Below are 13316 nucleotides of genomic sequence, written 5' to 3'. Positions count from 1 at the left end.
CTCTGCTCAACAACCTGAACCGCTTCTTTGCTCGCTTTGAAGCACAAAACAGCACCTGCCCACAGAAGACCCATCCCCCTCTACATGAGCAGCCCCTGTGCCTCTCTGCCGACAGCGTGAAGAGGACACTTGCTGCTATCAACACCCGTAAGGCAACAGGTCCAGACAACATCCCAGGTCGTGCGCTGAAGGACTGCGCAGGGGAGCTTAAGGATGTCTTCACAGACATCTTTAACACTTCCCTGAAGCAAGCCATCGTCCCATCATGTTTCAAAGCTGCCACCATCATACCTGTGCCGAAGAAAACTGCTCCATCCTGCTTCAATGACTACCGCCCTGTGGCACTGACACCCATCATCATGAAGTGCTTTGAGCGGCTTGTCATGTCACATATCAAAGCCATTCTCCCCCCCACCCTGGACCCCTTCCAGTTTGCATACCGAGCCAAGCGGTCTACAGAGGATGCAATCTGCTCTGCCCTCCACCCAGCCCTCACCCACCTGGAAAAAAGAGACTCATATGTGAGATTGCTGTTTATAGACTTCAGTTCTGCATTCAACACCATAATACCTCATCTGCAAACTTGACAAACTGGGACTCAGTACCTACCTCTGCAACTGGCTACTGGACTTCCTCTGTCAGAGGCCTCAAGTAGTACGTGTTGGCAACAATACCTCAAGCAGCATCACACTGAGCACAGGGGCCCCCCAAGGCTGCGTGCTCAGTCCGCTGCTCTTCACCCTGCTGACGCATGACTGCACTGCAACCTACAGCAACAATCACATAGTGAAATTTGCTGACGACACAACTCTGGTGGGTCTCATCACCAAGGGCGACGAGACTCAATACAGGTTGGAGGTCGACCATCTGACCACGTGGTGCAGGGACAACAACCTCCTGCTGAACGTCAGCAAGACCAAAGAGATTGTTGTTGACTTCCGGAGAGGTCACACCCAACACCTGCCACTGACCATCGACGGTGCTGTGGTGGAGAGAGCGAGCAGCACCAAATTCCTGGGGGTGCACATCAGCGAAGACCTCTCCTGGACCACCAACACTGCATCACTGGCGAAGAGAGCTCAGCGCCGCCTGTACTTCCTGCGGAAACTCAGGCGAGCAAGTGCTCCACCAGCCATCATGACCACATTCTACCGAGGCACCATTGAGAGCATCCTCTCCAGCTGTATCGCTGTGTGGGGCGGAAGCTGCACTGAATACAACAGGAAAGCCCTGCAGCGCATAGTGAACACAGCTGGAAGGATTATTGGTGCTTCACTCCCCTCCCTGAAGGACATTTACACCACCCACCTCACCCGCAAGGCGACCAAAATTGTGAGTGATGCAAGTCACCCCGCTCACAATCTGTTCGATCTACTGCCCTCTGGGAAGAGGTACAGAAGCCTGCGCTCCCGCACTACCAGACTCACCAACAGCTTCATACACCAAGCTGTAAGGATGCTGAACTCTCTCCCTCCTCTCCCCCCTCCACCCTCAGCTACATAACATCCTGGACATTGGACCCACAATGGCCGCGTGCACTACTCCACTTGCACACTTGCACACTTGTACACTTTACAACTTGTTGTTGTTGTCCTGAAAACACAACACTTCTGCTGCTCTTACATAACTTGCACCACTATGTCACTTTCTTTCTTACTTAGGTCAAACAGAACTACCCAAGCCTTTTATTGACCTGACTTTGCACTAGTATTTTATTGACTGTCTATGCACAATTTAAACCAAATTTTGCTGCTCTTATTTTTTTCATTATTATATGTGCCCTCTTATTTACTTACTTTTTTGTTTACTTGAATGTTATGTTTGTCTGTGGACTTAAATTGGTAAAATATGTCTTGTCTTCACCGTGGGATAGAGAGAAATGTAATTTCGATCTCTTTGTATGTCTGGAACATGTGAAGAAATTGACAATAAAGCTGACTTTGACTTTGACTTTGATACTGAGGGAGAACATTAGGACATGGACCCCATATGACCATGACCTTTGACCCCATGATCTTGAGTACCTAATAGCTGATGTTCATTCTCACCAAAGGACAGTATTACAGTAAAAGCACTTAAAGGATTTGACATGAGGATTTATGGATTTATGTAAGGGATAGCATCCGCCGAGGTGTCCTGATATGCAGAAATAATGGAGGAGACGGAGGCAAAGAGCTCCCTGATGCGAAACAGAGTGGAGTTTGAGTCTGTATATCGGCATGCATTAATAGCACAAAAAGGGAAATGCAGTTCAGTTTAAAAAGAAGTCGACCTGTGAAATTTGTTGTACTACTTTCATTTCATTTCACTTTCCACTGTTGTGAAGCCTGCTTGTTGTCAGTTCATTCATCGTTTACATTGATATGAGACGGTGATTAATTTTTTTTACCAGATCTACTGCATAGGAGTGCAATGTACAGAATTAATAGGCTCCTGCCAGCCATTCAGAAAATATTTTTTCTTGTCTCTTGGGGATAGGTTTTCAACTAGATGTACCGCATAGCGGTACAAAATATGACCGCCGCTCAGTCCTGTACATCCGTTCCGCGAAAATAAATCACACTTCAATTTGTCTCCATATTTTACTCCATCCCCCACTCTTGAAACTTTTGTGTATGCTTGTTTGGCATGCCTGAGTGTGTGTGTGCGGCTGCACAGAAAGTACCCTACTGGTGCTGAAAAGGTGAATAGATTGTAGAATAGCCAAAGAAGATGTAGAATTGTTATAAAACCTTTAAAATCTCTAAACAATCACAAGTAGGGCAGTTCATCACAGTTCATCCATTGCAACTGGATTGATGAAAGGTCACTTACACCTGTAGGCTACATTGTATTTGGGAAAAGCAAAAGGTATCAGCATAATGTTATTTATTTATTTATTTATTTATTTTTTTATGTATTTTTAAACAAAAACATCTCTGTCAGTTCCATGCCGTTTTCAACAGCTAGCCTAGTCTGAAACGAAATGCTGTTTTACATCTAACCAGTGGTGCAAATAACTGACATGTCCAAATGGGCCTTGATGAAATGCGTCGCTAGACTGTTCATACACATTTTAACGGGCCAAAGTTGAAGAGCTTTTGTCCGTTATTGTTAGTGCAAATATAGGCTGATTCATGTTCCCTTGCATTGTTTAACTGAGGTCCATGGCTAGTCTGGCTTTCATCAGACCAAGCTCAATCTTTTAAGAAATCAAAAAATAAATAGCGGGCAGATCAGGCTGGGTTCACCCAGCCTAGTCCATAGGCACCCGATATTGTTTAATTTTCCGATTGAGATATACACGCTCTGGCTATTCTAAATGCAAAAATGCATCAGGGAGTTATGACAAAACGGTAACTAACAAACTAGATCCTAATAGAAAGCTGTTAGCTTCCCTAAGCTACAGGTAGGATTATAAGGTAGGCCTATTTACAACATAAATTGTCAATAGGCTATGCTGGCGACACAAATAAAATCTCCTTTGGAAACCAATGGCTTACGCCTTACAGTATCAAGCGGACTTAAACTGTCATATCGTGGCGAAAAGTTGTAATAACATTCACGCAGCTCCATGAGTCAAGGAAAGCGCGAATGAAGTAGCCACTTCTAAATGGGACCCACTACACAGTAGCTTAAGGTGTTTTGCTAAAGCAGCCATAATGAAATGAAGGTGTCATTGTTTGGATACTTCACACACACGTGCTTTTTAATTTCACAGACTACAACTACCAAGCTGTAATCAAAGCACATCGACTCCCCTCTCACACCCTGCACGCACTTAAAACAAAATAGGCGTCTCAGTCTCACGCATGTATAGGCAAAACTGTATCAGACCGGTGTAACGTTGGTAAATCTTCCATTGCACAGAATGATTTTGTAGCACGTGCAATAAATGACAGTCGAAAGATACAAACAGTGCTGCTATACATTTGCTTGGTATAACCGCATTTATAGTTTTCTACAAATGCAATAAATCAAATGCCTCCATCACTCAACCAACGCTAACGGTAACATTACCTAGGTCCTTATTGATATTACAAGATTAACGTACCTGCAGTAAAAACCAAGCATGTCCGATAAACATCCTCAGATTTATTTCGGCTTCAAGAAGAAATGGGAATTACACTTCATGTGAACATCGTCCTATCCTTATTAGATGTTCGCTGCGGTAAATTACAGTCCTTGTATGAAGCGTCCATTGTTTTTTCCAACCCACTTTTAACTTCCAACAAAATTACGTCTCACTGCAACGATGCGCCATCTAGTGGACAAAGGACTACTTCTCGCCAATACTGAAAATGCAGCCATGATGATGATGATGAATATTTATTTTGGCTTTCTTTTAATCCTACTGATTTTCATTTTTTACCGGGGGGGGGGGGGGGGGGGGGGGGGAATCACAAATGAGTGATTATGAGCCAGGTTTATGTGGGCCCTTGAGACCAACATACCATAAAAGATTCACAGAGAACTGTGTCTGCCCTACCCTCCTTTCGGGGGGTCCAGTCCAGCGGGGGGGCTGCAGATGAAAACGAAAAATGACGGTTCCATGCTATCCATGTGGGGGTACATGCCCACCAAGTTTTGTGTACCCCGGTCTTTCAGTGTCCCGGGAATCCTTGTTGGTGTACGTCACTAAATGTACACATAAATTATTTTATTGTAAGGCCCCCCATGAACGAAAGTACACAAAATTTGGCATGCATTCAGAGGGTGTCATAATGATCCTACACTTTTAATTTCGTGCAGTTTTGACCTTGTCAGCCAGAGATATTGAGATGAAAACACCTAATTTTAATTTTTAACTAGGTGGCGCTATACAGGAAATAAGTGGTAATGGGATGGGTTGACATGCCCCCTTAAGACCAACATACAAAAAAAAGGTGGACCTCCTAGGCCCTACGGTTCTCGAGATATTCACAGAAAACTGTCTCCGGCCACCTACAGGCCAGTTGGTGTATAGTAACATAAATTAATTTATTGTGTGGCCCCCCATGAACGGAATTCCACAAAACTTGGCGTGCATACAGAGGGTGTCATAATGATCCTACACTTCCAATTTCGTGCAGTTTTGACTATGTTAGGTCACAGATACCTTCAATTACACCACCTCATTTTTACTTTTTTGTGTTTAACTAGGTGGCGCTATACATGAAATGAGTGGTTATGGAATGGGTTGACATGGCCCCTTGAGATCAACATACAAAAAAAAATGGTCCTCCTAAACCCTACGGTTTTCGAGATATTCACAGAAAACTGTGTCTGCCCTACCCTCCTTTCGGGGGTCCAATTCAGCGGGGGGGCTACAGATCAAAACGAAAAACGATGGTTCCATGCTATCCATGTGGGGTTACATGTCCACCAAGTTTCGTGTACCCCGGTCTTTCAGTGTCCCGGGAATCATTGACGGAAATTTGGGCATGCGAAAAAGAAAAAAAAAAAAAAAATCTGACTAAACCTATATGACCGCCGCTTCGCTGCGCGGCGGTCATAATAATACGCTTTGTAGTTTCTTTTAAAAGTTGGTACTGTATACCATGATTATTGTGTGGGTATTTTTGTATTTTCAAATGACTAATTACTTGTATTTTAATTAAATACATTTTTCACATCAGTATTTTGTATTTTATTTTGTTACTTTTTATAAGCCAGTATTTGTAGTTTGTACCAAAATAGTTTTTAATGTATTTGTGCCCACCTCTGCTCTTTGTTTGTTATTAGGGATCCTGCTTCTAGATAGGTGAGCTACACTCTAAAAAATAATACACTTACTCAACTTAAAAAAATTGAGGTAACAATTTGCATGGATCTTTTTAAGTAATTTCAACTCAAGCCGTTTTTGAGTAAATATTGTGAGACTTATATAGTTAGAACAACTGAATTATATTATATGATCAAATTAATATAATTAAGTTGGTTCAACTTAATTAAGCTTTTAGAGGACAAATCAGGTTGATTGTGCTAAACTAATTGAGTTCTTCTCACTATAAAAGTCTCACAATATTTACTCAAAAAACAACTTGAGTTGAAATGACTTAAAAAAAATTAAGGTAACAATTTGCATGGATCTTTTTAAGTTATAGTAACTTACTTCACTTCTGTCTGAATAAAAGCACACAGCAATTTAAATTTTCTGAAAGCATTGTTTATTTTTAAAGCAATGGCAACTGGTCCAGTTGTGCAATGAATGAATGTAGAGCTCCGTCTGAATTCGTCATTTATCTGTATAAAAGAAAGGCACAATGTTAGAAAATTTACCTCAGGACAAACAACAAAATGAACAAAATCTACATGGTTTGCAGGGATTGACACATAATATTTCTCAAACTTCAAAAATAAATAAATGTTGGCCTACCTATTAGGCCTATGTTCAGGTTAAGCTAAGAATGTCAAATGGCCCACAAACCTTCATAAATAGTGACAATGTTAGGCTTAACTAGGACGACCAAATATGATCCTCAAACACGTGCAGTGTTAGAACTAGCAATGCTAAAATGTTAAGTGCGGAATACAGCTGCCACGGTGAAATTTGAAGACACCAGACAGCTAAATTTACCTTTACTAACTCCAAATGATCAAAGGGCAGGCTGCAGGTAACTTTGAAGACGCCAGCTACCAAAGTCATCTTTTCAAATGGTTTAATTACCGTGCAAGCAGCAGCTAGCTTGGAAGACACGATAGCTACTGTCTGTAGATAGCTAAAATCCATCTTTTCAAATATTCAAATTAGCAAAAGGGCAAGCTGTAGCGTTAATTTCATTTGACTGTCACGTGACAAAGATTTTGACGCACTGTGTGCCGTTGTTTGATAGCTGTTGCTTTTAAAACAAACACAAAAATAGTAGGCTAGACTACTTTGCACGTACCTGTGATGTTCGATGCAGGCTACAGGATCCTGTGCCATAATTTCTGTTACTTCTCAGGCGTGGTCTGGAAGGTCCTGAACGTTCAATCGTGTTATTAGCTTTATAAGTTTGGTCACGAGATTTACAAGTTTCAGGAACTTAATACTTTCTATTGTTAGGTGAAAGCAAGACTGTGTGTTGAAAATCCATATATGAATAAGTTGAGACAGCTTTCTTTCTTTTTCAGTATTACAAACTCCTTAAAATAAATTGTCAACTCACCTATACATGTACAAGTAGCAAACTTAATTTTTTTATGTCGAAAATGTTCTTCATTTTAAGTTTTATCTACTAACCTCTGAATCATTTTTTAGAGTGTACTTTTAAAGTAGGGTGTTATATTATAGGGTGCTATATATATATATATTAGCTGTTCTAAAATAAAGGCACAGCAACAAGAAATGTAACAACTTATTCATAGATGATCTTTCTTCCACCAGTAAATACATTTCCTCTATCAGGATGGTTGCCAATTGTAATGCCCCCTGCAGGTAACACCCAGAACCTAGTCAACGTCAGCCGTTTCCCAGGCCTAGGACCCACGATACCCCAAGAGGTTATTGCAGGTAGCAGTGACCTACTGTCGAGCGAAGTTGCACGTCTTCCCTTTGCGGCGCAGATAACCTATTACTCCTATTTTATATAAATATCCCCTTGGAAGTTAATCAGGCTTCCGTGGTGGATTTATTGAGATGTTATCAGATAAGGTTTTATAAGGATGGAGATTTTATTACCGTCCTGCAGTACTAAAGTCCAACTAACCCAAGTCTTAGACAGGGCAGATGAATAACCACAGAAGAGACAAGTTGTCTTACCCTCCTGGTTGGAATTCGTAGAAGAACCAAGAAAAGACAAAAATACTGCTTGAAGAATTGGATGCCAAGGTTAAATGGGTTCTTTACTTTTCAGCACTTCAGAGGTGTTAACAAAATGCGGCGCATATCCACTTGCAGGTTACAATGTTGTAGAAAATATAAAAAGAGTAAATCCACAAATAGGAAAAAGGAGTAGGCCTAAATCCACAAAATAGGAAAAAGTAGTAAATCCACAAAAAGGAAAAGAAAATACAGTAAAAATAGTAAATTCACAACTGGAGAAAAAGGTCGGCAGATTGTCGTTCAGCAGTCACTCCCTGTCGGAGTAGCAGGTCTGATACGGCTCATTTTCCATTCTTTTATTCACATCCAATAATAATCTATTTCTGAATTCAGGGCAATCTGGCTAAGTAATCCAGCACATTGTTCAACATCTGTTACAGAACATTCATTCACTTCCACACTTTCAGGTGAACTTAATTCAAGAGTAGGTTGCAAGGCCATTGGTTTAACATTACGATTCAATTCCTGGTCAGTTTCTTTCCTGATTTGCCTTATCATATTTTCTAGATCAGACAGATTACCTTGATAGCTAGCGCTGAATCTAGCCTTTCTGCGTTTTCGCCTTGTAAGACGTATTGGTTTTGTGCTACCGCTCTGTGGTCCATACGGATGGTGTTCAGGCAACACGTCACAAGCAATGTCGAGACGCACATACTCTAACTCTAACACGAAGTGTCCTTGAGCAAGACATTTGCTTTGCATTGCAGCCTCCGCCATCGGTGTGTGTGTGTGAATGGGTGAATGTGAGGCATGAAAATGTAAAGCGCTTTGGGTGCTCGCAAGAGTCGAAAAAAGTGCTATAGAAATGCAGTCTGTTTACCAAATGTAGGCCTCATTGGCTATCACTCTGACTGATCAGAGGTAGCCATGGAGCACATGATCTCCATATTCAAGTGTACAAGCTATGAAAGAAGAGTTTCTGCTACAATTCAAATTATCATTTAAAATTATTCAATACATTTAAAGGGACACCAGGCAAGCCTGATGCTTTTTCTCTACGAAACTCCCCCTCGCTCGGTCTGAAGCTCTTTTCCTTTTCTTTGCGTCTTCTGTCAAGGGTTTTCGCTGCTTTTTCGCCGGCTCTGCCATTATACACACGTTTGCAACAATCTCTAGCGTTTCGTTAGCCTGCCTCTGTGCTGTAAACTAATCCTGCTTCGGTCGGCGGGTAGGATACACCGAACTTGCAAGTGGGATATTCTTCCTACAGGCAGTAGGGGCGGGCGAGAGAGCCTTCATTCGCCCCGTAATGACTCATTTAACCATATACCGATTTACGAAGATGATTAATTAACACGAAAACGTTGCCTGGTGTCCCTTTAAACTAGAAAATGTAATTTCGAGGAAATTACCAGTGCATAAAAACGCAAAACATACTGTATATTAACATAAAATGCTAAACAAACTTTTATTTGGAAACAGTTGTGGGCAGAGGAAACAGTTGGCAGGAGTCATAGTTGATAACAACTAACAGTTGAAATGGCTGAACAGTTAGTAGAGTAGGTTAAATAGTTAAATTATTTAATAGTGAATTATTGTAGTCAGAACATTTATTTTGAAACAGTTGTGGGCAGAGGAAATAGTTGAACAGGATCTGTAGTCTTAAGAGAGCCAGATCGTATGCTTAAAGCCTAAGACAGAGTATATAGTTTAAAAGTTAAATGTAGATAGTGTAATGGATGTTGATAGACAGAAAGTTGAATGGATGTTGGTAGGCAGATTGTTTAATGGATGTTGATGGGATAGTTTAATGGGTGGATAAGTGAATGGTTTGAAGAGGATGAATGGATAGAAGTTGGACCTAGAGAGAGTTGGCCTAGTTGAGCAGAAAGCAGTTGATACAGGTGCAATCAGTTTAACTGGCTTTTTGATGGGGCCTAGTTGAGCAGCTGGAAGTTGATACAGGTGCAAATCAAGTTAATTAGCCCATTGTGATGTCATAGTGCCAATGCAAAGTCTATGGGGGAAAATAAGCTTGTTTTTTATTAATATCTCAAAAAGTATAAAGTTTACAAAAGTGAAAAATACATTCCTCAAGTGTCCTTTTCCAGACCTACGTTACAACGAAGTTTCTACGTTAAACGGTTGAAGCTGAATTAGACGCAGAAATTTGGTGGGAAGAAGAAGAAGACTTCGGATAACAGAAAAGTGCATTTTCAGTGCCTACAATGCTCAATTGATAGCAGCACCAACAACATACTGTAGCCTACTGTGTGTGTAAAGAGCTAAATTACCTAGGTGTGGTAGACCTTATTACAGTGCATGATGGCCGTTAAGCAATTAGAATCCTATGGCAAGTGTTCAGGCCACCTGCAGCCTCAGGCTTTAAGCATACAATCTGGGTCAATTAAGACTACACATCCTATTCAACTGTTTCCTCTGCCCAAAACTGTTTCAAAATAAAAGTCCTCACTACAATAATCCACTGTTAAACAATGTAACCCATTAAACTACTGAACTTTTTACATTCAACTTTTAAACGGTCTACTTTTAAACTATCATTAAACTATCTATCTATTAAACTAGCTGTCTATCAACAACTTTTAAACGGTCTACTTGTAAACTATCATTAAACTATCTATATATTAAACTAGCTGTCTATCAACAACTTTTAAACTATCTACATTCAACAGTCTATTTTTAAACTATCAACTTTTATTAAGCTATGCAACCACCATGTCTATCATCGCATCACCATAGTAACCATCTCTGTATTATCTATTTTAACTATACATGATATTTTACATCACACCTTTTGCATTTTCATGCAGTGGTAATTCCTTGGAATTGCATTTCTAGTTTATACCAGTTACCACTAGGCTATAGGACAACTGAAACAACACAAAATAAACAGGGCAAGTTTGTTGGCTGTTACTGGAAATATTGTATTCCTGTAGGCAATAGGCTACTACCTACCTACATTGCTGGTCAATTTTAGAACAGTGGAGCTACATGAACTCATGCCCTTTAATGTCTTTCAGTAGCCTATTGTATAGGACTTAATGTTTTGTAGCCTACATTTCCATCAGTCTACAGTCTTGTAGCCCATCTTCACCAGGGGATCCCTTCCGACGCTCTACTTTGAAAGACCAACCACCACTCATGTCACCAATGTTGAATTCTGGCCGTCTGACGGAAACGTATCAATCTTAACGTCGATTTGACACTCTTTTGCTGTCCGGGTTTGCAAATCATTCATTCAGAAAACGTATGTTGTGCTAGGCCTATTTGTTATTGTGCAGTGGGAGACGGCCTTGCTATGTCATTACTAGCCTACCATTATCGCAAATCACCATAATCATCATAGTCAGCATGGCATGTCACACATACCCGCTCCATCGGAAAATGAACTAATGGGCCACTGACTGTCCTTCCTATAGGCCGATCGTTGGCCAAACAAATTGTAGGCTACAGCCTATTCTATCGGCCCAAAAGGTGTGTTGGCCCATCGGGAAAATGCCTGGTATGCCAGATGGCCAGTCCGCCCCTGCAGTAGGCTATGTCAGAGATGTTGACCATTCCTCAGACAGGAAGTGATGTGATGGGGTCTGATGAATGAATGAGGAAACAGAGTGGCTCATGAAAAGTGCTGAAGGAACTGACAGGAGATCCACCCAAACCCATAGCCATCCCTTTGAGTTTTGACAGCAATAGCCATGCTCAAAGAAAACTCAAATGTAACCCAACGGCAACGTAAGCACAGTTTAGAACTCTATGCGATGACATATGTAGACCTTCACAGCCCAGTTTTACCCACTCACATGCACAACCTTTTATTTTGAAAGGGTAATGGCCAGTCAGATTTGTTTACTTGCATACAGTAGGCTTACATGACTACAGGGACATACAGAATTTCTACTATTATGTCATGCAAACACCACTCAATAAACCTTTAGGTCACGTACTTGCCACTGTTGCCACACAGGGGTGCTAGTGTCATTTCTGTACAATCCTCCACCATGGAATACTAACATGTGACTCACCTTTTTCACAAAACACAGTGTAACTTACTTCTTCAGTATTGCAGGTTTGTCTTAACTGTAAACACCTTTTCAGTATGTAATGTATGCTCATTTAGTGAACACTTGCAATCACTGCATTGGACTCAATATCACCATCATATCTCAATGAGTCAATCTTTTTCATTGTGGAAAAGCCAAGCCACAAACAAACAAAATGGTTAACACATAATCAACAAACATCATTTTGTTAACAAACAAAATGATTAACACATAATCAATCCTGCAATGTCAAAATTGATGTCCAAGGGTTGCCAGAAACTACAAAACTAAACTAAACTAAACTAAACTAAAGTCTCTGACTGTCTCTTACAGAGAGATGCTTTATACCACTTTTAAGTACCAAAAGGTATTTTCCACTGACATTTATTTCCATGTGATGTGTGTGTGATATCTGTATGATGAGTCCTCCACGAGCAGGGGAGTGTGAAAAGGAGGGGGGTGAATTTGGACACAATTTGCATTCGTCTGTCTCTAATGGGGATAACATCAACTTTGCATAGCGTCTTACCCTTTTGTGTTCAGACATACCTTCACCCGCGTTACCTCCGGACTTAGTACTAGGGGGCTGGTAAAATCCGGGTGATTTCGAGGTCAAATAATTCTGACATTTGTGTTCACACATATTGTACTGCCCACCCATATCATGTCCAGAGTCCAGTGTATATCTGAAAGGGCCTATAGAGACACAAACAACATGATTATTGTGCGATGTCACATTGACAGGGTTAATGTTTAGTCTCTTGCAAGCAAAATATATGCTGAGTGACAGATGCATAGTTTATTTCAGGAGTAAACCTTTGAATCGACACCCAGATCCTTGTAATGAGAATCTTAAATGTTCACCAGGCAATGGCTATGTTTTCATATTAGACTTTTTTCTAGATTGGACTGTGCCTTACAGTCATTGGGCCTCCTGAAATAAGATATCGGGCAAAAAAATTACACACATCTTTTTTGTGTAAAAAATTAAATAATTGTAAATCAGGTTTATAGGCTATACGTGTATACAAGGAATTTGGCCTGTGCATTTATCCCATCCGTGAATTTGTGAAACACACAGAGCACACAATGAGCACACAGTGAGGTGAAGCACACATTGAGCACACAGTGAGGTGAAGCACACACTAACCCGGAGCAGTGAGCTGCCTTGCTACAGTGTTTCTTGATGTTTTAAGCCCCCAACGTTGTCTTCAAGGCAGCACTGCCTGGAAGGTGCTAGGGTTAGGCATGGGTTAAGGTTAGGGTTAGGGTTAGGATTAGGTGCCTTTAAATCGACGATGGCAGCGCTGCCTGGAATACAACGTTGGGGGCTTAAAACACCATCAAGCTGCTACAGTGGCGCTCGGGGAGCAGTGAGGGGTTAGGTGCCTTGTTCAAGGGCACTTCAGCCGTGGATGTGGGCATGGGAGCGCAGTGCTCAACCACTTTCCCGCCCACATTTTTCCTGATTATGCTTGATTATGTTTTTTTATTTTCAATCAATAAAAAACACATATCATACAGAGAGAGCATACGGATGACAGAAGAAA

General features: G+C 41.0%; 1 long non-coding RNA gene across 3 annotated transcripts; it reads right to left on the bottom strand.

Annotated features, from left to right (window-relative positions):
- Window positions 1–6111: 6111 nt before the first annotated feature.
- Window positions 6112–7169, bottom strand: LOC121685337. 3 transcript variants are annotated; one of them, XR_006023332.1, is made up of 3 exons: window positions 7110–7169; window positions 6849–6922; window positions 6112–6204 (listed from the first exon to the last, which is right to left on the bottom strand). It is a non-coding gene; the product is annotated as an uncharacterized LOC121685337 (long non-coding RNA). The 3 variants fall into 3 exon arrangements; XR_006023331.1 differs by lacking the exon at window positions 7110–7169 and having other exon boundaries at window positions 6539–7102; XR_006023330.1 differs by lacking the exon at window positions 7110–7169 and having other exon boundaries at window positions 6849–7102.
- Window positions 7170–13316: the final 6147 nt, after the last annotated feature.

The sequence above is a fragment of the Alosa sapidissima genome, chromosome 16 (genome assembly GCF_018492685.1).
Source record: "Alosa sapidissima isolate fAloSap1 chromosome 16, fAloSap1.pri, whole genome shotgun sequence".
NCBI classification, from domain to species: Eukaryota; Metazoa; Chordata; class Actinopteri; order Clupeiformes; family Clupeidae; genus Alosa; species Alosa sapidissima.
Note: the sequence above shows the minus strand (reverse complement) of the source record. Positions and strands in the feature narration are given on the sequence as shown.